The sequence below is a fragment of the Columba livia genome, chromosome 1 (genome assembly GCF_036013475.1).
Source record: "Columba livia isolate bColLiv1 breed racing homer chromosome 1, bColLiv1.pat.W.v2, whole genome shotgun sequence".
NCBI lineage: Eukaryota > Metazoa > Chordata > Aves > Columbiformes > Columbidae > Columba > Columba livia.
In genome coordinates, this window is record NC_088602.1 from 121,460,504 (window position 1) to 121,484,198 (window position 23,695).

The 23,695-nt window shown below is 39.5% G+C and overlaps 1 protein-coding gene across 3 annotated transcripts in view; it reads right to left on the reverse strand.

The window, feature by feature from the left end:
* The window catches only part of LOC102084773 (uncharacterized), a 47,056-nt gene that overhangs the window by 17,188 nt on the left and 6,173 nt on the right, over positions 1–23,695 (reverse strand). For all 3 annotated transcript variants that reach the window (XM_065075919.1, XM_065075911.1, XM_065075915.1), the window contains exons 3-6: positions 20,143–20,198; positions 19,907–20,051; positions 12,645–12,783; positions 10,955–11,169 (exon numbers count right to left, since the gene is read on the reverse strand). The gene's annotated coding sequence lies outside the window, so the exon portion shown is untranslated. The remainder of the gene's footprint in view (positions 1–10,954; positions 11,170–12,644; positions 12,784–19,906; positions 20,052–20,142; positions 20,199–23,695) is intronic.

Below are 23,695 nucleotides of genomic sequence, written 5' to 3' on the forward strand. Positions count from 1 at the left end.
AAAAGCAAGAATCACAGAATCACAGAATGTTAGGGATTAGAAGGGACCTCAAGAGATCATCTAGTCCAATCCCCCCGCTGGAACAGGAACGCTTAGATGAGGCTACACAGGAATGTGTCCAGGCGGGTTTTGAATGTCTCCAGAGTAGGAGACTCCACAACCCCCCTGGGCAGCCTGTTCCAGTGCTCTGTTACCCTCACTGAGAAGAAGTTTCTTCTCAAATTTAAGTGGAACCTCTTGTGTTCCAATTTGAACCCATTACCCCTTGTCCTACCATTGGCTGCCACTGAGAAGAGCCTGGCTCCATCCTTGTGACACTCAGGAGTAAACATTGTAAACATTTGTAAAGATTAATAAGGTCACCCCTCAGTCTCCTCTTCTCTAAAGAGACCCAGCTCACTCAGCTTTTCCTCATAAGGCAGATGCTCCACTCCCTTAATTATCTTTGTTGCCCTGCGCTGGACTCTCTCCAGCAGTTCCCTGTCCTTCTTGAACTGAGGGGCCCAGAACTGGACACAATATTCCAGGTGTGGTCTCACCAGGGCAGAGTAGAGGGGAAGGAGAACCTCTCTCGACCTACTAACCACCCTCCTTCTAATACACCCCAGGATGCCATTGGCCTTCCTGGTCACAAGGGCACAGTGCTGGCTCATGGTCATCCTGCTGTCCACCAGGACCCCCAGGTCCCTTTCCCCTGCACTGCTCTCTAATATGTAATTTCCCAACCTATACTGGAACCTGGGGTTGTTCCTGCCCAGATGCAAGACTCTATACTTTCCCTTGTTATATTTCATTAAATTTTTCCCTGCCCAACTCTCCAGCCTGTCCAGGTCTCTCTGGATGGCAGCAAAGCCTTCTGGTGTGTCAGCCACTCCTCCCAGCTTGGTGTCAAAACCAAGCAGAAACGAGACTGTTTTTGCAGGGAAAGCACTCAGCTGGGTGCAGGCTGCCTGTTGGAGGCAGAAACTAAATCCTTTTTGACCAGATTCATGCTAGCCTACAATTTTCTCTCTTTTATATATAGTGCATAACTGCTTTGAGAGCCCTTTTTTTTGCCTGCAGAAAATGGAGTGGGTAATTTCACACTTGCTCTTTGATATTAGGTTTATTATAAAAAGCTATATCTTAAAGTATACTTTGAAAACTGTTACAGATTTGGGAAGGACAGGGATGTACAACAGAGCTGGTAGCAGGCCTTTATTATAGAGGTGATAGGAGTTACCATCTGAGAATAACAGAGGATTCTTCATGGAGTAAATGGCATTGATTATCTTCCATCTGTGTGTACTGTAACTTATCAGTACAAGTGTCCTGGAAAGATGGTTTTATGAAGTGTCCATGCACAGTACTGTAACTTTCTTTGTGGTAAAAGCAAGCTGATTATCACCTATGGTCAAATCAGACCAGCCACAAAAGTTAATCACAGGTCTAGAAATCCAGTATAAAAGTCACGGAAAGTCAAAAATTACTAGCTCACAAAAGGAGACAGGCAAGCTTCTAGCTCAAAGGAAAAACAAAACAAGGAAACCCCAAACAATAACAACAAACAGACAAAAAAATCCAAAAAACCCAAATCACCCAAAACTCCCCCAGAATTAAAGAAGATGTAAGAAAAGAAAACAAAGAGCTCCTGAAGTGCAGGGTGCTGTTAAAGGATTAGACGGGGAGAGCAGGAGGAAGAGCATTAAGTGCTGTTGTTCATCTCTTGTGACCACAGTAAGTTCTCAAGTCAGTTTAGCCAAACTTAGCTACACCATTTCTCTGAAGTGTGTTGACATAGCTAATGACAACAAGGCCCAACAGATGATTAAAGAGATGAGGAAACATTATGCTTTCCAAGGGGAGAAAGGATCAAGGTAGGTGTCACATCAGTTCTTATCATCACATTCCTACAAATAGAAAGCAATACTGGAACTATTATTGTCACCATTAAGGCATGATGTGAAGTGTTAAAAACAATGTACAACCTATCCAAACACATAAAAATGAGGTAAAGCATGGTATAATGTATGATTATCAGACATTTCAGCTAGCTCTGAACCAGGGATAAAGTGTTCTGCAAACTATCCATCAAAACTATCCTACATTATTCCAGATTAAATGGCTGATCTTCAGTTCATGTAAAATAGCCAGATATCTAGCAACTTAAGACAATTCAGGCCACTTTCTGCAAAAATCCTGAGCCTAGTAGTAGTGGAAATTACTACCTTATTTTATTCCGCCAAAATACCAGAATTTCCGTGACTTGAAACATAAAAATGGGAGAACGACTGTGTGCAAACAGCTAAGCAAAGAAAGTGGGGTTAAGATTAACAAAAGCAAGTTGAAAACTATCAGCTTTAGGGTAACAGAAGCTGCTAAGGGAACACAAGGCAATTAAAACTTCTGTTAATTTTCTAGCAAAAACCAGCATATTTGAAAAGCAATTAAAGGTGCATGAGGTAGTGATTAGCTGACCTAATTATTTACCAACAATCTGAGACTAGATTATCAGCTGTGATCATGTAGTCATTGCTTAGGGAAGTCATAGTGTAAGACATATGTATTAATATACATGTTTTAAACAAATTGAGATGGTGGCATAAGGGCTGAAAGAAACTCATAATGAATCAGAGAAGATAAGCATTGTAGTGTGTGGCATACCCGGAGAGAATTATGCAGTAATCTTGAAAATGCAACGTTTCAGCTGGGGCCCTTTGTAGGGATTTAGCTATTCATCATTCATAGGACAACCAGAATAGTATCTAAGCAGTAATTAAAGACAGATTAGGATCAAACAATGAAGAGTGGGTAGAACTTGTATCATGGTGAATTCTTGGTCAGCAAAGTAAAAATTTCAGTGTAACACAAAAAAGAGTGCTCACAAGATGTATATGGCTTGGCAGCATTATGTACTGTGTATGGACTCAACTTCTGTTTGTACATCAGCAGCACAGACTCTCTGTTACAGAGAGGAACATCCGTAACATGACTCGGTAAGACTTGTAAACTCAGAGCAGATGATACTAACTTAGATTCCATTTCTATCACTCATGCTGCCTCTTAAGAATGACTTTATTTGCACATAGACAGGTATTTATTTGAAGGAAAATAATGGAATTCCATGTAAGTGAAAGCAACACAACTGTGGTTCATTTTGACCAAAAGGATGGCAACGTAAACAGCTTCCTGCAATATCACACCAAAATGGATGAGTTCCAAGGTTTTATAATGAATGACACACAGCTTGTTGCCTTGCTCAGTGCTAGACTTCATATCCCTTATGAGAAATAGTTGTGTACTACAGGCACTCAAAACTTTACTGATGTTCCACTTAATGGAAGGAAACTATTTTGCTTTCAATCAGCTCACCAATATTCTGCTCTTAAATTGACTGCTAATTCCTAGTGCAAGGCTGCTATCCATTCATACTGCTATTATAAAAACTGCTTCTTAATTTGAAAGTCCCTTTCTTTCTCCACCAAAGGTATCATAAATTGGTGCAGATTTAATTTGTTCAATTAAGAATGACATTAGGATTTTTTTTTGTACTCTTTGTACCCTAACAGTCCCATTCAATGCTGCAGAGATGTGCTACAACAAATTAATGGAAATAAACTACGAATACTTTTTAGCGTTGCTTGATTTATCTTGTGCTTACACTCTTGATTCTGGGTGTTCAATTCACGCTATTTAAAAAAAAAAAATCACTTTTCCTGGATTTCTTTATATTTTGCAAATTAACTTCTGGCTATCAGATTTCTATTTCTGAAATTTAATACATAATAGATGTCTTCACTTCCTAAAGATTATATCAGTGAGTTTTATTTATTTTATTTTTTTTTTTCTTTCAGAGAGGGAGAGAAAGAGAGAGAGGGAAAGATAAACCTACTATTTTGGGGGTTTGATACTATTCTAGGTTGTTTGTGTAATTAATTGCAATGAAGTACTAATTGAACTTATCTAGCAGGTTTGTAGGTTAACTTTCACTGCATCACCAACATTATGTTTTCAAGAACAAGTCAGCGCTTTAACACAGATGATCCACAAGTAATTAAGGCAAATTATGTCCCAAGCCAGAGAATTAGAGTGCTCAGTCACCATGTTAAGAGTATTACTGGCTTTAAGACACTGAAAGCCCATCCATGCTGGAGCTCATCCATGCTGCTTTTCCTGCCACATCACAGTCTTTTATCATGGTTTACAAGAAACCTGGTAAATTAATATTTATATACAACTGCTCTCAATCTTCAATGATAGTACAGTATTGTAAGACACCAGTTTTAAAAACATTTTGTAAGTAGCAGGAGGTCTAGAGTTACCCTTGTGTTCAATTTTGATATGATTTATTCTCATACAACAGCTCTGGTGCTTTAAAGAAATCTCTCACACAGATAATTTCTGGGTCACTGTCTTTCGCACCAATTGTAACAATATCTATGTTTCACAAAACAGGTGTTTTCCTTTATATTGAGAAGAGGTACCTGTAAATTATGTCAGACACAGCTAGGCTAGAGGTATTTTTAGCTTAACAACATGTATGTTGCACACCTTCACAGTCTGAAATAATTCCCTGGGATGTCTCCTTCTGTGTCACACTGCAGAATGTTTCTCTTTTAAAAGGTCTCGGGTTTGTAATGGGATGTTCCAGACGTGACTTACACCTCTATGGGTGCACGGAAGAAACGCTGCATGGACCTTCTGGACTGTGTACTGCACCAGTGCCTGTAGCTGAGCAGGACCACGGAGACAGAGCTGCCTCACACCTGGGTAGCAGCACAAAGATTCATCTGTCTGGAAAGATATCATTAAATTGCCCTACAAACCACTGCTATCATAGAGTCAGTTACATGAACCTAAGGTAGACACTGTTAAGTTACATTTCTGGGGAACACAGCTCCATGTTAAAACATCCTGGTTCACAGTTCCGATTTTAGGGCCAAATTTTCAAGAAAGTGGCTTCTATCTTCAAAGCACCATTTTCTTGTGCAACATCCTACTTGCAGTTTTTGTAGAAAAATGTGGGTGAAACAGCTTTTACCTTCCTCTTATTTACTGTCATAGAAAAAAGTTTTTCAATAAACAGCTTATTGGCTTGCTGATAGCACTAAGCTTAATGACAGGTTAACCTTCCAAAGACTGAGATCTGACGTCTCTTTTTCAGGAAATCAGAAAACAAATAAAACTCTAATCATTTCACATGTGGCCACATGATTCCTCACTACTGCTTGCTGCTGATATGTCCAGGAATTATTTTATCAGGTCAAACCAGTATTTCAGCAGAAATGAACAACGGGGAAAAGCAAATAAACCAATATGCAAACAATCAACATACTGCTACTCAAGAAACTTGCAGTGAAAGGAAGAAGAATGGGCTGCGAGGGGATGATGTTTTTCCTGACTTTTTTGAGTGATCGATGTACATCCTGAAGCATGGAGACTGACAGCACCAATAAGTTTTTATCCCAACCAGTTTAACTACAAGCATTACTCATGCCGTGCCTTATAATTTAGACTCATATTAACATACAGCTTTATTTATTGCTCTCTGATGTTCTATTTCTTCTAGCACAACACAGAAATGTTGGGTAAGTTGAATTATAGGAGCTATAACATCACAATGTTATTTTCTCAATTGCATATACCTTAACATTCTGATGCTTTTCTTTTGGGAATGAAATCTATAGTGCTAGAGGCCTGGTCTCTATCTAAAGCAAAGCCATTTATTTAGTTCACTTCCACTCCCCCCAGTTTAATCTTTGAAGATGTATGAGGGGGTAGAATTTTCAGCCATCTGAAATAAAAATGATTCTGTCTTTTTGATGCTTGAGGGAATGTGAGAACAACCTAATTCAAAAAAAGTTGCTTTTTTTTTCTCTGTATAAAAAATTGTAGCAAAGTACTCTGACCTAACTGTCTGAAAAATGGCATAAGAGCTATTCTAATGAAAAAACATAAACAAACCTTCACAGGAGCAATGTAATTAGTAATTAGTCTTCTTGTCAAAGGCATGACCTGCAATATCACAGTCTAAGAGGCTATTGCCAAATCCAAGAAGCATTAATCCTCAGTTGATCTGGTCACTGTAATAAAAGTACTGACACAGAAAATGAGCTTCATCATCATTCATGGGCTAAAAGATGAGTGGAAATATTTGTGGTTCAGCATGCAAAAATCTTTTTTCAAAGAGCTTGCTAACTATAATGTGTATACCAAACACCTGCTCCTGAATCTGGTATTTCACGCAGCCCATGTCAAGGGCAGTAAAAAAATCATCATCTTTCTCTGAACTGCAACACTGTTTTCAAAGAGAAGATGTTAAAATTTGTAGTCAGTATCTTTAGGAAACTTCTCACTGAGAAATGCGATATGGTAAAATTTAATCAGCACATTTACAATTCTAAAAATAGACATGCAGAGAGCAACTTTTTAATAGACACACCAACTTCTGTATGCTTGAGGGAAAAATATTAAACATTTCCCAAATCATGAGAGTGATAAATTAACCAGCAAGGGCTAACCATACATTTGGATTTTGGTGTGTAGTAAATGTGAGTCAAACAAATGGAGAGCTACATGAAAACAGGCATGTAACAACAGAAGGAGGAGTACATACTTATTGCTGTCAAATATTGAGATCAGTCCAGGAAAGTTTGTACCTGTTGTAATGTTAAGAATGCTATTATTTTTATATTAAAACCTGACCAAACCAGCATAACATTAAAAGTACTATTTTTTCCTGTACAATCAAATGCCACTCAGGATGTATACAATTTCTGTAGATACCTTGCACCTTAGGCTGTTCTTTGCTTAGTCTCATTATTTGAGCCTTTCCTGTGTGGTATTTAACAGAACAGATTTTTTTTACCATGTCACCTTTTCCATGTGGCTCTTGCTGTCAAATGACAAAGGAAAAACTTGTGTTTTGTGATGCTGTGGCCTGTGAGCACAAATGCAAATCCCCTGGGGAAAAGTCTTTGATTCCTTACCCATTTCAAAACTGCTTCAAGCCTGAAATAAGGTTCTCATGTTATTATTTACCAGTTGAAAAGGAAAACACAAAATCATTTACTACATACACTCCAACAGCATTTTAAGGCCAGGTATTGTTCAGCAAGGAATCTTAAAAATATCAAGAACAATTCCTGCCTCAAAAAATTTATTCCGTAACGTGCCTAAAGCAAGCAAGACTCGGTACATAGTGCTCCCTCACATCAGCCTCTGCTATATAACAAACTTCTTTTTGAAGTTTATCTTGCCTTAATCTCTCGGTATTTAGCCTGCAGAACTTTAATGAAGAAACTGGTTGCTGCCATGCTGGTGCAGCAGCTAGTCACTGGAGAGCCCACAGGCAACCAGGTAAAACCAAAATTGAAACAAATGGCAGAACAGGAGGCAGCCCAGGCTGCTGCGTGGGCACTTGTGTGATTCTCATCCCACTAGACTTGTGTGTTTGTCATCATACAAAGGTAATAGGGCTTACAAAGAAAGGATAAATATTTTTTCCCTTCAAATTAGGTCTGGTAAATCACTTTTAATAGTATTTGCACAATCTTTAATGTTTCTGAAAGCACATTTGAAATTGCTTGGTTACAAAATGAACACTCTGCAAATGCAGAGTTAACATAAGGAGGGAAATGAGGGATTGCAATACTGTACCTCAGGAGCGCTGGGATGTTCCCCATGGCTTGAAAAGCAAACAGTTTATTTGTGCAGCACGGTGATCTAGTTTTCTTTGGGGATTAAGTCTCTGTCCTGAAACACAGACGGCTTTTTGCATGCGGCCTTTATTTTTGTTTTGTTTTGTTTCGTTTTCCTACAGTCATGTAGGCACAGAAATGGCAGATCTGATCCCTCATAGAAAAGTAGCTTTAGTACACTCTGTTGTGATCATTCAGTTGTTCCTTAGAGAAAGGAAGATGCCAGATATACTGTAACCAGCCCTTCTCCTGCTTTGGTTAGTCCATTTAAGAATTGTGTGTGTTTGATTTTGCAGTGTAACTCATGAATAAGTGTAAAGTTTAACCTTTTGTAGTTCCCTGCTAATGCTAAATGGGTTTCCAATCGACTAGACTGTCTCCATTTAATGAACTGTGACTTTTTCTGGGGGCAAACTTCTATTTTGCATGAACTAAAGCCAAAAGCTGACTGTGTGGTTGGACTCTTTTCATTCTGTGCTGTTTTGTAGGTGTTTGTCAGAAAGCACGGAACCAGACAATTAAATAGATTTGTACTTTGGGCTCTGCTCCCTCCAGAATGAAGAACTGTTTGTGATCCTAATGAATAAGGCCTTTGGGAAAAAGGTGGATGAAATTTAGGCACCTAATTATATATGCCTGCCATTAAAGGGTAAAGGCTCATTGAATGACTGTTCAAAAGGTTAGCAACTGACATTTTAAGTTAATGCTCAGATTCAGCATGCCCCTGATGTAGCAGCACAAAGAAACAACTGCAGAAATAAGCTCCAAAACCCCTTTCAAAATGACTTCTAACTACACTTGCAAGCCTGTGGAGAAAAAAGGTCACTCCATCTATGGACACCAGCTCTTTCTGAGATGACGCATCCTGGGCGTGTTCAGATGACATCATGTCAGCTCCCTCCACCCTCATGCAAAGCAACCGTACAGATTGCACACATATAATTTCTACCATTCATTGATAATTCAGGATAGCATTAATGGGTGCTACTGAACACATAACTCTGTATTTTCTGGTTTTAGGACACTCAAGAAATGAGAATATGAAATAACCCTTCATTTTTTGCTTCTCAGATGTCTTGAGGTTGGGACTCTCCAGAAGGCCGCAAGATGAGCAGAATGCAGATTTATTAAAAAACAAATAATTATAAAATGGGAGTAGTAATATGTTTTAACATGAGTGGTTTTCTTAATAAATTATCATAGATAACACTAGTTCAACATCTAAATTATAGCCCACCTTGTGATTGTTTAAGAGCTATTCTGTATGCATTTTCAACAGAAGACATGTTATGTGTAGAAATTATAGTATTCTTTGCACAAGGAATGCAGGCTTTATAAGAAATTATAGTATTCTTTGCACAAGGAATGCAGGCTTTGTAAGAGTGGTCACTCAGCATAGAATTATGTTTGGACCTTGTTGATGGAATAAATAGATGTATCAATTTCATAAATGTGAGGCCAAAATACTACAGAGAAGTTGGTGACTTGGTTCATCCCAAGGGCCCATCTCACCAGCTATTCTTTTCCCAGAAGTGCTCTAAGAAAATATTGAGGGAGAACAGGAATAGGGAAGCCATATGTAATACTTTTGCAACAGCTTTCAGCTACTTTTAGCTGTAATTTTTTAAATGAAATTTTTGTACATTTTCTATGAATTACAGAAGTATGTTTATGCATGAAGACTAGTACATATTGTAAAAAAATATGAAAGCATCTATACTTCCTTCCTGGAAAAACTGTTAGCATCGCCTAAATTATGTGTGATGACGACTATTCTTTCTTCCTTTCTCTTCCTTTGTATTAAAAAAAGAATAAAGGTTTGTACTGCATTTTGAACAATATGTATTATGCATCCCTTTTTTGTATTGTGCTATCACTACTTTTTAGGAATTCATTTATTATTCTTTGATAGGTGACTTAAGTACAAGCAGCACCCAAAAAGAGCTTATCTCCTCTTCACCTGAAAATCCTCAAAAGATTCTGTAGTTAGAGTGAAAATTTTGAAAATATTGATTCTAGTGACAGCAATTATACTTTACTTGAAAAGACAATTGCTCTAGAAAAGAAAGAAATATGAAAAGAAAATTGGATATTTTATGTTAAGGAACTTGTTTGTAAATCTCTAGGGAAGAAAGGAAAATAGATCAAAAATACTAGATTAATTGAATGGAAAAAAGAGGAGTATTATCAACCTTGCAAGAACATCATAAAAGAATTGGGGTAACGTGTTTTTCTGTAGTTGAAGTACTTTCAGTTTTGCTATTAAAAAGAGATTTCAAAAAATCCGTGAAACTACTGACCATCCTTGTGTGATCGTACTTCTGGCTGATAGCTTTTGCAAGACTTGATATGTGTCCAAGCATCTGCTTCTTAAATGAACTGTGGTCAGAAATCCTTAAGAAACCAAATACGTATTGCCCAGAGCACTGTGGTGAAACCTCAAACAAAACTGATTTCTCTGAAATGGGGCGACTTGAATGGAAAATCCAATGAAGCAACAGATAAACAGATGTCACTACAGAGATAAAAAGCACATTGGCTGTGAAACAGGACAGGCAAAAAGGGAGAATTTGAGGAATCAGGATCAGCCAAAGATGAAGTTAAGAGCAAGGCAGAGAGGAGACTGTGATGTAGAAGAAAAGCCTGATCTTCTGAAGTGACACATAGTGAAGGGAATGGAGTTGGGAAAGAAAATGTGTTTGAGAAGAGAAACTATGGGAGACCATATAGCAGCCTTCCAGTACCTAAGGGGGCTTACAATAATGCTGGAGAGGGACATTTTACAAAGGCGTATAGTTATAGGACAAGGGGAAATGGCTTTAAATTGAAACAGGGGAGATTTAGATTAGATATAAGAAAGAAATCCTTTACCATGAGGTTGGTAAGGCACTGGAACTGGTTTCCCAGAGAAGTTGTGGATGCACCATCCCTGAAAGTGTTCAGGGCCAGGTTGAGCAACCTGGTCTAGAGAAAGGTGTCCCTGCTCATGGCTGGGAGTTTGGAACTAGGTGATCATTAAGGTCCTTTCTAACCCAAACTATTCTATGATTTTGAGACAGCAAATCATATCCTGCAGAACACCTGCAAGTGGTGTGGCAGCCATGGCAGAATGGTGCACTATTTAATTCCAAGTCCATCAAAGAGCTGGAAAGAATGCAAACATTTTAGAAAACCTGTGCAAAATCTGTCTTCTCAGACTACCACACATGTCCAAAGAGATAAAGGACAAAGGAGCCCCAGCAATAGAATAAGGTTCTTGAAAAGAGAATTCTTACCACTCTGAAATCTCTCATGTGGAAGAGGTTCCACTTTCAGAAGGAAATGCCAACAGATGGACTTGTGTCCCAGAGCACGCCAGGATACCAGAGACCCATCCTTGCGGAGGTGTAGCCCCTTATGGCTGAAGACCAGGCACAAACCCAAACACCACGGCAGGCTCCGGCTGCTGGGGCTGGGGCAGAAGGGTACACAGGCTGCAATGCTTCAGGGCCTGTGAGCAAAGAGTATATAAGAACTGATTTTATGAAAATTACAGAAATCAGCTTAATATGCACTTGTGTTGATATAAAGACAAAGAAAACATGAAACGATTTCCTGTCCTTTTATCACTACACAGCGAAGGGTAGAAATTACAATGTGTGAGGCACTATGTCTTCATCTCTGATCATTAATAATAACTCTATCAAGGCCCTTATTGGAAAATACTAGAATAATTTGATAAAGAGCATGATGTGACAAAAAGATGGAATGAGGTAGTCTAAAAATGAACATGTTAAGTAATTTTTAGAACTATGCCACTGCTGCAAAGTTGATAAGTTGATAAGGAAAATTTCAATTGTTAGGACAGCATTAGAGATTAAATATATTTAGGGAAATTCTTTTGATTTACTTCTCCCTCAAGATGACAGAATTGGAAATCAGGGTGAAAAAAAATGATATTACGTGCCACAAAGTGATAACTTAACCAAACAGTAATTTTCTGTTCCTTAAATACAGCAGAAACAAGCATATGTCCTTGTTCACACTATTAAAAGTTTGTTTCTGAAAACAAGCACTTTGTCATCTGAAGAAGCACTATACCACACAGTTTTGTGATGCAAATTCCTGCAAACAGCAGATGTTTATTTACTACCTGCCCCTTGATCTAATGCAACAATTCTTTCTTTCTCCTTGGAAACCAGATGCTGGGTCTAGGCTCAGGATCCTGAAGGACTTACTTGCATTTGCCCTCCTTCTAGAAGCCCACTGTTTCCCTGGACTAAGGAAGGTACTTCCTTAAGAGCACTTAGCAAACAGTATGTCTATAAAATACTGATACATCCTATTCCAAAAAACCTTCAATTGCTAAACTTATCACTACTTCAAAGCAAACACTGGTTTCTGTGTTCCAGTTATAGGAGGAAGAATGTTTATATCTTTCAAACTTATCACTCTCTGTTTCATTCCCAGCAAACTCGGTAGTTTGTAAAAATGTCTAATTATTTCAAGTGATATTAGCTTCTACATTGCATTTGGATAAGAGGTTAGAGCAGCTGATTCCAGAATCCTAATTCTTATCTGAAAAACCCTGAGTTGAGACAAACTTGAAAACAATACTCATACCTTAAATGTACCATGATTGTTTTAATGCTTTTACAGTCAGAATATACAATTTCAAAAACAGACCATTTTAAGTGATTTTTTAAAAAATTATTTTTTATAAAGTGGATTCAAACATACAATCTTTAACTAGGCAATGGTAACCCCCCAGCTGCAACAGGACAAGTACCTCATGGCCCACAATCCTTTTAACCACTTTTTTTAATCTGTCTTCCCAGGAGATAGGGGAGGAAGGGAGCCCAGTAAACAAATAAAACACCCCAGTGTTTAGTTCTCAAATGCAGACTGAGTTCAACAGAGCTTTTCACAAAGACAAACCACAGATGACTCAAAAGAAAGCTGGATAATCTTCAAATAACAGCTCACCTGGGACTGCAGAATTTCCAGTTGTTTTTGATGTCTCTCAATTGACTCTCTAAGGTGATTCTTTTTGTCGTTTGACGAATGTAATAGTTTCTTCAAAGTGCTCAGAGGAATTGAGGGTAAGTACCCCAGTCTGTCACACCTACAGGATAGAACCAATCAATACATGAGAAAAAACAGCAAGAAAGGAATATTATGTGCTATCATTATCTTGCATTGCCTGGCAAGAAGTTATCTTTAAAGATTGAAAGTACAGCACTATTCTCATATGGGGTTGTTCTCCAGAGTAACTATAAGAAAGGTTTGTTTTATACAATAGATCCTTCTCTGAATGCACTCTGTGTTGTTCCTGTTAGCATCAAATGAAAAAGCAAGCATTTCTAATTTTAGCTGTTGGCTCTAGGAAGCTCATGGAATGTACATGCATGTACATGCATGTACATGAGGAAGCTCATGCATGTACACTAGTATTGCTACTAGATCTGCAAAAGAGGCTAGTTGTTAATCACACTGAAGGCAGGTAAAAGCCAGAATAGAGCACTGTGAAGAGTCTGGTTGAGCATTACAGGGTCAACAGCTTTTCCTTGTCACTTAATCTTTTTCAGTAGAGCAACCAGAAGCAAGGTTTCGTTTCTTAGGGACATGGTTTAGAGATGGCCTTGGCGGTGCTAGGTTAATGGTTGGACTAGATGATGTTAGGTCTTTTCCAACCAAAGCGATTACATGATTCTCTAATTTGAAATTTTTTTTACAAGGTTATTTTTCAGAGTAGGACTGCACTTGACACGCAATTTACCAACATGGTTTTGTCTCATTCGCCCAAAGAAAAGGGTTCCCAATTCTCTCCATGGGTGTGAAATCGGGATGTATGTCTCCACTTCTTCCCATGCAGAAGTTTCTTGTTATGATCCCATTGTTGCCTGGCTCTCAGCAACGTATCTGTTGACTCTCACCAGAACGGCACCTTGGACATTGAAGCCATGAACATGATAGAATGAGTGGGATGACTCAGAAGCTAAGTTCACTATTAGGCTGGGTCCAACAGGAGCATACCATCAGCGTTTGGTGTATGTTTGCAGAGATGGAACAAACCCATGCACTGTATTACATCATGAGAGTGAACTTTTCTTAGGGAACTAGCTGTCAGCTGTGGCTTGCAAAAAGATGCTAAATATTTTATTCTCTATAACTCCATACATACCTATATAGCAATATACTTACACAATAACAGAGAAAATCACAAAAACAAAAAGTCATTCAATGTTTGCTTTCTAGATGTACTTTTACTGAGTGTGATTTATTACTGTACCAACACTGAATGTATTTGAGGAACAACTACCTCAAAAGGACTTGACTGATGAATTGAAACATTATTTTCCTTCCAAGCCCTAGGGATTTTTGTTCGAATCCTTAGACCCTCCATACTTTTTACGCTAGAGGAGTATGTTTGAACTTTCCATGTAAGGCTTACACCTGTAGGCAACCCAGAGAGAGCAAAATGAAGCAATTACCAAGTGATTGTAAATATGGGACCTAATGTCTAACCCTGTGTCACATTCCTTAATTTCTTCTAGATACTGTGCTTAACTGCATTCTTCACGCCTATTCATTTATTGGAGCTTGTACTAATTTCATGTATTAACTAATGTATTATTAGTCACTTTTTATGTACTATGTCCTAAAAGCATAGGAATAGGCAATTTCAAGACGTCAAAAGTCAAGCAAGTAAGGCAAAAAGCCAGCTTGGCTGAGCAGGGATCTTCTTCTTGAAATAGGGGGAAAAAAGAAAGTATGTGGTCAGTGAAACAAGGTCGGGCATCATGGGAGGACTGCAGAGATGCCGTTCACCACTTTAGGGAGCAAATTTGTGTGGCCAAAGCTCAATTAGAGTTGAAGGTGGCCAGTACTGTGAGGGACAATAAAAAGGGCTTCTAAAAATATGTTAATGGAAAAAGACAAGCCAGAAATAACACTGGCCCATTACTTGATGAGCATGGTCACCTTGTAACAGGGATACAGACAAAGCAGAGGTGTTTAATGCTTTCTTCACCTCAGTCTTCAACACTGAAGATGGGCTTTGGGACCCCCAGAGCCTTGTGCTAGAGAACCACAACTGTGAGAATGATAAACTCCTAATCAATCGCAAACTTGTGCAGGATTTGCTGCTCCATCTGGATCCCTAAGTCAATGGGACCTGGTGGGATTCACCCAAGTGTATTTAAAGAGCTGGCCAATGTCATAGCAAGACCTCTCTCCATGATTTTTCAGTGCTCCTGGGAATCTGAAGAGGTCCTAGCTGACTGGAAGCTGGCAATCATTGTCCAAATCTTCAAGAAGGGCAACAGGGATGAGCCCGGCAACTACAGGCCTATCAGCCTCACTTCCGTGCCTGGCAAAATCATGGAGAAGATTATTCTGGGAGTTATTGAAAACCATCTGAATGACAACACAGTCACTGATCACAGCCAGCACGGGTTCATGAAGGGAAAGTCCTGTTTAACAAACTTAATTACTTTCTATGACCAGGTTACCCACATAGCTGACCAAGGGAAGCCAGACACTGTGATCTCTTTGGATTTCAGTAGAGCCTTTGATACTGCTGTCTCTCACAGTATCCTTCTGGACAAGATGTCCAACATACAGCTGGATAAACACACAGTGCAGTGGGTGAGCAATGGGCTGATGGGCCAGGCTCAAAGGGTTCTAGTAAATGTGGTTATGTCGGGCTGGTGACCAGTCACTAGTGGGGTTCTGCAGGGATCCATCTTAGGGATGTCTTCACTTTTCAATGTCTTCATAAGTGACTTGAACATAGGACTTGATGGAATACTAACTAAGTACGCCAATTATGCAAAATTTGGAGTAGCTGTTGACACTCTTGAGTGCAGACGGGCCCTGCAGAGGGATCTGAACTGATTAGAGAACTGGGCAATGACCAGCTGCATGAAGTTTAACAAGGGCAAGTGCCAAATTTTGCACCTGGGACACAGTAACCCTGGCTGTACATACAGACTGGGGGAAGAGAGTCGGGAGAGCAGCTCTGCAGAGAGTGATCTGGGGCTTCTGGTTGACAACAAGTTGAACACGAGCCAACAGTGTGCCCTGGCAGCCAAGAGGGCCACCCGTATCCTGGGTGCATCCAGCACAGCATTGCCAGCCGGGCAGGGAGGTGATTGTCCCGTTCTGCTCTGCACTGGTGCGGCCTCACCTGGAGCACTGTCTGCAGTTCTGGGCACCACAGGATAAAAAAGATATTAAGTTACTGGACAGTGTCCAGAAGAGGGCCACAAAGTAGGTGAGGGTTTGGACGAGAAGCCATATGAGGAGGTGACTAAAGTAATTTGGTTTGTTCTGCCTGGAGGAGACTGAGGGGGGAGACCTCATGGGGCTACAGCTTCCTCACAAGAGGAGGAGGAGGGGCAGGCGCTGATCTCTTCTCTGTGGTGACCAATGACAGAACCCAAGGGAATGGCAGGAAGATGTGTCAGAGGAGGTTCGGGTTCGACATTAGGAAAAGGTTCTTTCCCCAGAGGGTGGTGGAGCACTGGAACAGGCTCCCCAGGGAGGTGTCACGGCCCCAAGCCTGACAGTGTTCAAGAAGAGACTGAACAATGCCCTCAGACACATGGTGTGAACTGTGGGGTTGTCACATGCAGAGACAGGAGTTAGACTCAATGATCCTTATGGGTCCCTTCCAACTCAGGACATTCTATGATTCTATGAAATTTAGGCAAATAGCTGTCACTGAAACCAAAAGCAAACCTCAAAGTAGTCTATCACAGAGGAACCTGCTTTTCATATTCCCTGAACTACCTCCATATCCCAGAATGGCTAACATTCAGAGTAGATGAAGTGCCATGACTTGAAGTATGAGAGACGACTGTCCATCACAGTAAGAATGACTGAATCCTACTGTCAGCATTCTCATGAAAAAGTCAGGATCTGGGACCATAAATCCTATGAGGAGAGAAAATATGGTACCATAGGAATGACATGACACATGAAAAACTAGCTGAAGTAGTTCCAAAATGTTTCCAAGAGTAATATCCCTAACTGGAATCACATTACTAAGGAAGACAACATGTATCATTTCATAGCTGGTGTATTGTAGCCCTGTAGCCCACTAAATACTGTATGGTCAAGGCCTCAGGACATCCTTGTGATTGGAGAGGCTTTGAAAAGTGGGGACACAGGACGTGGTCTAGAGAAGTGCAGGCATGGGATGGTAGGAGATGGGGCATAGGCTGACACTGGAGGCCCCAGCACTATAAACAACTCATTGGTGGTCAGTTGAAGAAATGCAGACTTGGACCTGAGCAAAACCACATTTAGAGGTACAAAGAGAGTGAAGAACAAGCATCCAGCTTGCATGAAATGCACCATATGTAGGAAATCTGCTTGTACCATGAACTGATCAAAAAAAGAGCAAGCAAGGTGTACAGCATGTTAGCAAACAAATAAATACTACTTCAATAGGCCTCTAAGAGGAAGAAAGAGAAAACAACAGCGTCATATTCCTCATGACTAAAGATGTGAGCTGCATGATCTCCTCTTCCTTCTGAAGCTTTTGATGCTAGGACACTGAGGGGCATTGGAAGCCTGAACATAATATCAGGAAAAGTAGCAGAGACTAGGAATTATGCGTATGACAACTCTATATTATGAAACTTTTTCTGTTTAGTACTATTTTTTTATGTCCTGTAATGTTTTCATCTGGGGTAATAAATATTATTTAATTAGAGTGTTAGGATTTCAATTGGATGGAAAAGAAATTATTTGCTTTACATATAATGTGTATTTCTTTTTTTGCCTATAATATGAAGTTGAGGGTAATGATATGTGGGTACGATTCTGCTTATAGAGGCTATTTTATGCCAGAATTTTACATAACTAATGTGTGTTATTCGAAACAATCATCATCCCCTTCTTTCACCCATCCAAATTTGAAAACAAAACGAAGAGGTGCAACCATATGATTTTTCTTTCATGATACAGTTTCTGTAAGTTCACCAGTCATCTAACACTCTTTTGGTTCCTTCTTGGTCAAATCTGAGTTAATTTGTTTTTTTTTTTGTAGAGCCTGTTATATGACTTAAGCATTAATAAAGTGGGCAGAATACTTTCTAAATATTAGCAATCATTATACTTCTCGTGTGACAAGAAGTTAATATTTTTCTAATTATCAGTCCAACATCTTAAAGATACTTAAGAAATGACTGACTAGTAAAACTGCTGTCAAAATGCCATAATGTGAGCAAGGCAAATAATTGAATGCTATGTATTATATTCACATTGCTGGCTTTCCTTTCCAACCCACCGAATTTCAACACTTTCAGTAAGCAGTCACAGAAACAAAGAACTGTGCTATTTTTGTGGAACAGACAGCTCTAGATGGCTTCAGCTCTGGCTGCCTTTCTGTTCCAGTGGTTTTCCTCCAGAAGCTGACCACTTACATCTGAACTGGAGTCCCCTGGGGAAGCCTGGCAGATATTAAATTTTATTACTTTTAATTAATTTATTCAATACAGCATGTCTTTCCAAAGATGAAAATTAGTACCTTGCATGCTGATTCAATGTTAAGCAGCATGAGGTTCTGATGATCTCAGGCAGATTTTGGTGAGCCCTGTTCATTCAATGTATATCAATAGTTTTTCTGTGTTATGGTGGAGACCTGTCTGACACTAATCCAGGTTAAGCATTAAGTGCTGTTGCTTATGCAACTGAAATATTCAATTCTGCTGTAACAGTTTTGCAACCTTCACTTTATGAAGACATATGTATCTAATGGGTAAAAGAAATAATTTGTATTTTTGACTCTACACTGAAGCAGGGGAACATATTTGAAATAGAGAAACTTAAAATTTCATACACCATCTGTGTCTTTTTTCTTTTTATCTCTAAAGGCAATTTAAATGTCATGTTCTTCACTCTAACTGTTATTGCAGTAGTCTCCTCCATGAAAACAGACAACTTAATCAAGGATATACCATATTTCAGAGACACTGAGGGGAAAAGAAAACCTATTACAGGAGCTTTTCCATGAAGACACCTCTTATTAAACTTTTGACTTGGAACATCTGTCTCCTTGGTTCTTCAGAATGACTTGTGCTGTACTTGTTTAACTGTATTATGAAAAACTCAGGCATGGGATTAGTTTCCTATTAGAAAGTCAGAAGATCAAGTTGACCATCTGTAAAACAAACATTACCATAGGATGTCTGGAAGCTGTGAGAAAAAATATTGAAAATTAAACCTGAATTAAACTGGCAAGACCTCTATTCACAGTGTATTGCTGATATGAAGAGTAAAATAAAACCAAAACCAACATGTAAGCCCACCACCTTCAGACTTGGTCTTTCCCAGCTGTAAAGCCTGAAGGGTGCAGCCTTGCATGTCCCTGGTATGCAAGGAAGGGTGAGCCAACTTTAATCGGAGCACACTACCGTAAAATAATACTTGTAAAAAGAGTTTAGGGAGTTATTTAAAAACAATGGCTAACCTACAGACTCAGTTTTAAAATTTTGCCTCTGTTCTTCTTTTCTGAATGTAAAGAGACCTGGCATACTAGAGTTCTCCAACCTGCTGCTGTATGTCTTGTGTGTCTTTGGAAGCGACCAAAAACTGGTAGAAATGAAACTGACGAATCAACCCTTACAAAATGTTGACACATTCTTTAAGCAAAGATGAAAAATGAAGCAAGAAAACATTAAGAAATAAAACATAGCATATGTAGGAGGCAGCAAATGAGAGCATGGCAGTATATTCTCAAGGTACTGGGAAGAGCTGAAGCAAGGTGTTTTAATTTTATGACTTTTGTGGGTATTACCTTGCTAAATCCTAACTCTGTTTCACTTTATATTGTTCCAATTATGTTGCCTCACCACACTGAGCAACAACAGGGACTTCTGCTGCCTGGCCTCATTTATAATGAGTTGCTTTTGAGAGTTTCACAGACCATTTGTCACCTTAAAACTAAACATGTTCCAGAATGAAGCTACTCCCTTTGGGGAGTAGCTAAAAAAACCACAGCCAGTTATCCTATTCCAGAGCAACATGTTTGACTAGTTTGCAGAGTTTATAGGTTAAGAATGTACATCAGGGAAGGAAATTTTATCTGTGTCAAGAAGCATATGTAGGCAGGAAGGTATCCGGAGCAGCCAGCTGCCAGGACACAGGCCTGGGTGATATTATGCTGCCCTGAAAGAGGGCTTTCTTCCAGGGGCTGCAAAAGAATCAGGGCTATCACTTTACAATTAACTACCTACCTGTTGTAAGGGTTGCAGTGAGATTGATCACCTCATTCCTGCTAAGTCTTCTGAAAAGCCTTAAATGCACAGGAAGCATGTCTTCATCCACTAGGCAACTTGCAGACTGCTGCATACCTATCATTTGGAGACATGCTTTAAGTGCCTGGTGTGGAAATGGAAGTGGAGATGTGTGGTTAGTAGAGCACTCTGCAGAAATGTGTTATTTACATATCAACAGCTTTTTGACATCTCACCTGTTCAACAGATGCAGCTGTCCTCAAATACTTTTCAAAATGAAGGCCATTCCCACCTGCCAAAATTACCAAAATACAGCTGTAGCAAAAAGGAGAGACTTTAGCATCTGTTTGGAAAATATGCTCCCTAAAATGACTCCAGTGTCGTGGAAGCTTTCAGACTGCATGTTAACTAAGTCATTTTTCCCCAAAGCTGAATATATCCAATCTCCTACTATGAAAAACAGTGACAGACCAGCGAAGGTTTCTGAATGCAGGTGCATTTAACTTCCAAAAAACTTTACTGAAGCATTCAAAATACAATTTTAAGGAGTGTTCATCAATTTAATAGGCATGTCTATACCAAAGCAAATGATAATGGAGTCCTTAAATTATGCAGATGCTTTGTATATTTAATTTTAGGTCTTAAATTCTACAGATTATAACTCCAAAGACTTATAAACCTACCCACTGGCATTTAGGTTTGAAAAATAAATTTCTGAGAATCTCAAGGCCACAGGAAACCAGGGAATCTGATTTGTCATTCCTTTGACAAATCTCTGAGCAAAACTCCCACAGAAGTAGAGGTATATAGATATATAAAATCAGAATAAAAGAAACCAGAATCCAAAGAAATTCATATAGAGTAACCAAAAATAAAAAGCACATTTTGAACCAGTAAGAGAAAGACCTCTTTGGGTTGTTATTTTTTTTCCCCCCAAAGATTTCTTAAGACTTCTTTTGTCACATTTATTTGAACTTCCTTAAAAAAAAAAAAGCAAGCAATGTTCACATACCTACATGTATTTCCACGAGACTCTTAATTTTCCTATTTTTTAAAAGATTTTTCTATTTTCTATATATAAAAAAGGGAAACAAAATCAGAGTGCCATGAGTACGTGAAAATAAGCCTATATCATACTGGTAACTGTTGGCTTGGATTGCATTTCTGTATATTCTGGATTTTCCCATCACAGCATCTTTGTCATAGCTTTGCTTCAACAGACCCAGCATTTATAAAAGAAAGGTCTTTGAAAGATTGCTTACTTTTGATACCATGAACCCTGAAGTGACTGAGCTTTTCTTCAACCCCTTTTTCTGTATGTCAAAGCTGGCTCATCCAGCTCCAGCTCCCAGAATTGCTGCAGACAGTAATAGATGCTTACACAAAGCTCTAACCTAAAGGATGTTACAGAGATTATTGAGGCATGGGATTGCCATAAGAACAGTCTTTTTTTCTTGGTATGTTGCTATCAGGAACGTATGATAACTATGGTTTATATGAGTCAGACTAGTTATGAGAAAGCCCCAAATGGTCTTTCCTCTCTTTTCTGTTCCAGATTGAGAATCAAAGTTTCATTGCCGTGCACTACTAAATTTTATAGGCCATCTCATCCCAGTCAGTGCCAGGTAACTGCTGCTTAATTCATATGGAGAACATGCAGAGGTTCCTGCATTTCTTTTACCACAAACATAGTCAAGGGCTCTGGAGCGAGGGAGGTGCTGGTGGAGGTAAATCATGGAAACACGAGAGTCATATGGAAGAACTGCAAGAACTATGATACCTCAAATGAAACAGGCAGCAGGTAGGCAAAAATACTAAAGGAGGTATTTGTGCAAGGAGTTAGGCTGGGGTATGCCCACAGATTGTCTTGGATGCTGAAACTGTGCAGGAGTTCAAATGTAGTTGGACAAATTGAGAGTAATGAAGCACTGGAACAGGCTCCTCAGGGACATAGCCATGGCCCCAAGCCTCAACAAGAGACTGGACAACACCCTCAGACATATGATAGGAACTGTGGGGTTGTCCTGTGCAGGGACAGGAGTTGGACTTGATGATCCCTGTGGGTCCCTTCCAACTCAAGACATTCTATGATTCTACGAAATTAATGAAAGAAAGCTGCCTCAAAGGCCACTGAATACAAACACACTGCCTCTGGTCAAGAGAAACCTGAGCTATACGTCACCAGATGCTGGGGGAATGGTTTGGGGAACCTGTTGTATAGACATACTCTGTCCTTGTATTCTTCTCTAACTATCTCTTCTTGGCCATTGGTATGGCCAGCCAGCATCTCCACAGGAGTCACCTGATCCAAGCATAAACATACAAGCCACCTCACACCAAAAATATTTATAAAATGAATGTGTTGCCCTGCTTGTGCTGAATACATGGGAAGTTAGAGCCCTTTGAACAGGAGAACAGGGTGCACAGAAAACCCGTTCACATTGTAGTATGCTGCAGGAATGGTAAATGAGCAGAACTTAAATGAACTGCATGCTGAAGCCACAAATCACGGTCTAAAGGTGCAAATACTGCAGTCACATTATGTTGTCCAGGAGTGATGAAAAGTAACAACATATACAAAGACTGCCATGTTTTTTTAAAGAGATGACAGGGCACAGGGAAATAAACCACAATGTGTGAAAGGAGAAACAATGTGGAGCAAGCTAAAATGGAGCTAAAACGCTTGCGCGTAGTGGCTGTGCTGTCAAAAAATACAGAGGCGAGAAAAACTGCAGAAAGTATTTCTCATCCTCCCATTGTGTCCAATGCAATTCATCTCAGAAGAATGGAGAGAATTTTGTTTTGATGAAACATGTAGAGGACACAGTACAGGAAGAATTAATAAAAGGTCATGGCACACACAGGTGTAACTTTTTTTCTTACTCTTAGCTCTAAAGCTTACTGAGAGCTGGTGAAAGTGCTGGTCGCTGGTGAATGGACTTGAGGACTAAATGTCCAGTTCTCTGGATGTCATGGTCCAGCAAGTCCTGTCCAGTTTGTGTTCAGCATAAAAAGTGCACAAGTGCAGAGTGGCATAATGGATTGAGACAGGCAGGAAAGGTTAAGGACAGCACCCCCAGTGTGACTGTTTCCCCTGGCATTGCCACCCTTGCTCCTTGTGACTGCAGAACTGGTGCTTCATTGCCCTGATCCAGTCACTCTCCTCTTAAAAGATGCCTCTCATATCTGGGCAGGTTAACTGTGGGCTTCAGTGCATCTTTAGAAGTAGGGACTTTTGCTTAATGTTATGCTTTGCCAAAGCCGAATTGCCTTTCAGTTCACTCATGTGAGTCACCTCGGCTCACTGGCTGAGAGCAAGTGGTTCCTTTATGTCTAACCACTGGTAAATTAAATGTCACAGCAAAAACAAAGGCTAATGTAATGAGAAAGAGAAGAAAAGTTGCATAAAATACTATCAGGAATCAAACCTATGGCTCCCTTTATACAGGAGATAAACTGCTAACTTCAGCTCATGCTTGGATAACTCCTTGTTTCAAAATTGAATGTAAAAGTAAGTGGGTACCCCACTTTAGCATTTACAAATAGCTATTCATACACTGGAGAACTGCAAGTATTTTATTCCTTTCGTTCTTCCTACCAGGTAGTGTTGAGGCCATGGCAATAACAGTTGTCCCTCCCTTTCCCTTTCCCTTTCCCTTTCCCTTTCCCTTTCCCTTTCCCTTTCCCTTTCCCTTTCCCTTTCCCTTTCCCTTTCCCTTTCCCTTTCCCTTTCCTGTTTCTTACACTAGCACATGAATCTGGCCAAGAGGAGAAAGGTAGGTAGCCAGA